The sequence below is a fragment of the Octopus bimaculoides genome, chromosome 1 (assembly GCF_046866305.1).
Source record: "Octopus bimaculoides isolate indiv1 chromosome 1, ASM4686630v1, whole genome shotgun sequence".
NCBI lineage: Eukaryota > Metazoa > Mollusca > Cephalopoda > Octopoda > Octopodidae > Octopus > Octopus bimaculoides.
In genome coordinates, this window is record NC_142928.1 from 84,442,188 (window position 1) to 84,447,187 (window position 5,000).

Consider the following 5,000-nt stretch of genomic DNA (forward strand, 5'->3'; position numbering starts at 1 on the left):
AAGATTCTCCGCTGTTAGATCGAGCCCGTAACTGTGTAGTTACGCGTTTACTCTTCCCTTTACAGCGTTTTCTCTTTCTCTCTTACATTACGTTACATTCATTCTACACTTACTCTTCTTTTTCTTTGACTCTCCTTCAGTCATTTTCTGTCTATCTCCAATTAATTCTAAGAACCGACCCACTCGCAACCCAACGAAAGTGTCCATACGTAGTTACAAAACCTTCGTTAAGCTCTCCTTCAAACTTCGCCCAAATATGTGAGAACAGAAATCTGGATTGTCCCTTCATAAATACCGTTGGGCATGAGATTTTGATACACAGAAACAAGTATTCTTATACTCGTCAATATCAGCCGAAAGGGAATTCTCGATCTCAAATATTCTTTAATAACAGTGTTTTCTACACCAAACAGCTCACTTAACCATAACTGCATGTAAATACAGAACATTTCATAAACGTAACGAATAATAAAATACCTACGCTGAAATATTGAGAAATCTAGGGTTATTCTATCTAAATTACAAGTTCAGGATTATTACTTGTCATTCTGGAGACACTAAGATATATAACACATTGTCTGAGTACCTATCTTGAGAAATTAAGCTTCTCAAAATCAGAAAGGAGAAAGCTTATTCGAAGATTACAGATCTATATCATCACTGCAACTGTATCATCAGTGCAACTGTAAAAATCTGTAAAACTAAAACTTTTCAGTTTATCATTTAAATATATACCAGCATGTCTAGATATGCAACTATATGCATGAGAATAAATATATAAACAAGACATACAAATCTGCACATGCACTGACTCCAATACTTCACATATACATACATGCAAAAATATCCTGTTGATGTTATCGAAATTCGAAAGGAGAAGCCTTGAATCTAGGTTAGAAACCGGCTCTTTCTCTCTATTTGCAAGACATTTTGAAATAAGATTGTATAATGAAATACATACATACATACATATATACATACATACATAGTGATCCAAGTATTCAAATGCCAAAAAGTGATCAAGAAACCAAATTACTTAAAGAGCCTCGGGAAATGAGAAAAAGCGGTTCTAAACTATTTGTTTTGCCGATATTGCTTAATCCGTTGTTCAAAACTAGTTAGTTCTGCTTTATTTGAATGCATGTGCTGCTCCATTTCAAATATTCAGGACCATTTGTACCTACACCATACTTGTTTCTAACTTTTTCGAATTCCCATTCCTTCTTAAATTCTCCATTTCTTTTCCTCACAAGTATTGACACTACTTATATCTTCTGAAATTCTCCTTTTCCACCACATTTGTTTATTTTCTTTTCTATTCAATGCTGTTCTGTTCTCAGTATTTCTCAATCGCATAATTTCCACAATAATCCTACTAGCAGCCTTGATAAGATTATTTGTCTGTGTGATCTTCTTCTTCTTCTTCTTCTTCTTCTTCTTCTTCTTCTTCTTCTTCTTCTTCTTCTTCTTATTATTATTATTATTATTATTATTATTATTATTATTATTATTATTATTATTATTATTATTATTATTATTATTAAATACTTATGGGTATTTCTTCCATCTTTACGTTCTGAGTTCAAATTCTGCGGAGGTTGACTTTGCCTTTCATCCTTTCGGCCTTCATAATTTAAGTGACAGTGAAATACCGGTGGTAGATGTATGCCCCTTGTAGAAAGAATTATTATTAATATTATTTTACTTTTACATGCCAACTTCATAATGTTGACTATTTTTTCTATCCATAACGTACCTCCCATATCACATAAATATAACATCTAAGCTTTCTTAATTCTTTGTTGCATATCTTAAAATCATAACTCATTTAATAAGATGCTTCTTTTTTTTTTCGTATTTTAAAATATTTGCATTGTCTGCTTCTTTTCTTTTGCATACACTCACGGAATTCAATGTATTCTACTAAATTTTCTATTATCAATATTTTTATTTTTATTGAGTGATTTTCATTATTTATATACGAAAATAGAAAAAAATGCTATGTCAAAGTCATCTTTTAAAAAGAAGCAATTACTTTGCCAAATTGTCACAAATGTTAACATTACTATTCTTCATAGTTTGTTCTTTCATTGATTCATTGTTAAGATATTTGCTCAATTTTTTTTCTGAAGTTTCGGGAATAAATTTAAAAGCGGTAGACGTATGAGAGTCTGATTCGTAAACCAACACCGACAAAACAACAACGTCTAGAATCACGTACCAACAATACGAGAAAAATACGAAAACAAAATATATATATATATATTCCACTGTCAGCTATGAGATGTCGAAATCAATTGTCTTTCGCTAGACATATTCGAAATCATTTTTTCTCCCTCAGCTTGCATACAAACACGCATAAAGACACACGCAACACCTATATATATATATATATATATATATATATATATATATATATATATATATATATATATATATATATATATACATATATATATATACATATATATACATATATATAGATAGATAGATAGATAGATACATACATATATGAATATTTAGGTATGCATAAATTTACATATACATACATACGTATATACATGCATACACAACTTCCACCCTCCTCCACACACACACGCACACACACACACACACACATATATATATATACATATAGATATATGTATGTATGTATGTATGTATGTCTGTATATTGAGATAGAGATGGGAAAGGGAGACACCAGCCCTATAATGAATGTTTTGATAAGATAATTATAGTTCTGAAATTTTCATTTGTCTTTAACACTTTTCAGCTTACATTCTAAGTTTTGTTGCTCCTTCGTCTTTTCATATATTTCTTTTTATACCGACAGAACCGCTGGAGCGCCAGATTAAACATATTATTTCATATTTCATATATAGGTCTATTAGAAACCCTGCGGGGCTAATTTTATGTCTCTCAAGATTTGCATGAAATGAATACCAATAATTTACTCTGGATACACGAAACTCTCACACCAAGAGAATAAATAGAAGAAAAATTAAACAAGTGTAACAGGTAAAATACAGGGCAAAATACAAACAAATTTGGAACATACTTCTAACAACTGTTCAGTGAATGTAAAGGTAATTTTGGCAAATTAACAACACAATTGTTCACTACCTTGAGCAAGCCTGGGATGGCCGTTAGCACAGGATGAGAGCAGATATGAAAAAATAAGGTGGATTTTTCTTCTCACGATAAGACAAACAGATCACACGAGAAGAAGAAGAAGAAGAAGAAGAAGAAGAAGAAGAAGAAGAAGAAGAAGAAGAAGAAGAAGAAGAAGAAGAAGAAGAAGAAGAAGAAGAAGAAGAATGTGCGAGATTGGCGTGACAGTAGTAGGATGTCGGTGGAATCCTCTTAAACGGTCAAGTAACCTAAAAGTGAACTGTTGTTGTAATAGTAGTGATTGAAATTGTTCTGAATAAATTCATGGGTGATGACTGTTCTGAATATATCGTTTTTAATATTTGCTGGGTGTTGTTCTAAGGCCCTTGTAATAGTGTCATTTGTGGTAGACGCATTCAAAAGGGGTTTATATTTTGTGATAGAATATGACTCTTTACTAACGCGATAACTACAGGTTGCATCGTCTCTGAATTTATAGAGGGGGAAAATTCTGAAGCAGGGTTGTTTGTTAGTGGCGCAAATATCGATGTGTTCGCTGAATGCTATTTTTCTGTATTTCCGAATTTTGATCTGGAATCTATGTAGAGCCACCCTTTGATATAGACTGTTTTGGGTTTGGCTTATGTATTGCTCTCGACACCCAGAACAAGTTAATACATATTCTCCGAAGCACGTGTGAAGTTGCGTTTCACGTTGACCCTGTTTGAAAGAGAAATCCGATCCCTCAATTACGTTGACGCATATACCACAGTTAGGTCTTTTGCATTTTTTTTACTGACGGCTTCAGTGTTATTGTCGAGCGTACTTGAACTTGTGTTAGGAGACTTTTCATTGATTTGGGCTGTCTTTTGCTCTTTATGATGGTGTGCGTTCGGAGAATTAAATTCATTCCTTTTTAGTAGTGGAATTTTCTGGAGGATATATATATGCATGTGTGTGTATGTATTTATATATACGCACACACGCACACACACACACATACACACACCCACACACACACATATATATATATATATATATATATATATATATATTTACATGCATATATGTGTGTGTCTGTATTCATACATACACATACACACACATAATGACAGAAATTAATGAACGTAAATGAGGAAGCTATATGGTAGCCGAACAGTTGTAGGCAATAAAAAGATAAAACTTCATTTGCTGCAATTGTTTAAAAAATAGTTCCTGCCGAATATAACATTTCTAGTGCGGTTACTATTTCTTGTTGCAATTTCAATTTCATTTCAGTTACGTTACTGATATTTGCTAAAACCACATGGATGATCACAGAATTTCGAGTCCTTACTCCCACAAATCTAGTATATTTTGCTTTGCCCATTTCTTGACATAACTGACAACTGACACACGGAATATTTTCTTTATAGCCTATGCATGTTTTTCTCATATTCACTGGAACCAAGTAAGATTTAAATACTTTGAAAGACATGCTTAGAAACCATAACAACCTGTGTTGTTATAGTTCTGTAAATCATTTGCCTGTAAAGGAGACTTGTCTGTTTAGCAGAGTTATGAATACTATGGAACCTACATGCAACACGTCCCTCCCCTCCGCAAACCCATATGTATTTGCATATATATATATATATATATATATATATATATGAATGGGAATACCTAAGAGAGGCAACTCTGAACAGATCTTATAAGCTTCATCTAAAAGTACAGTCAAAAACGTTGACTGATTTGCGCCAGTAGACTGCCAGGTTGTGGATATTGCCGAAATATTAGCGCCAAGCAGTGTTTAGGCATAAGTAAAGTTTATGGTGGTTAAAATATGTTTGTGACATACTTCAATTGCTAAAAGGCAAATTAACTGCAGTTACAGTAGGAAAAATTTT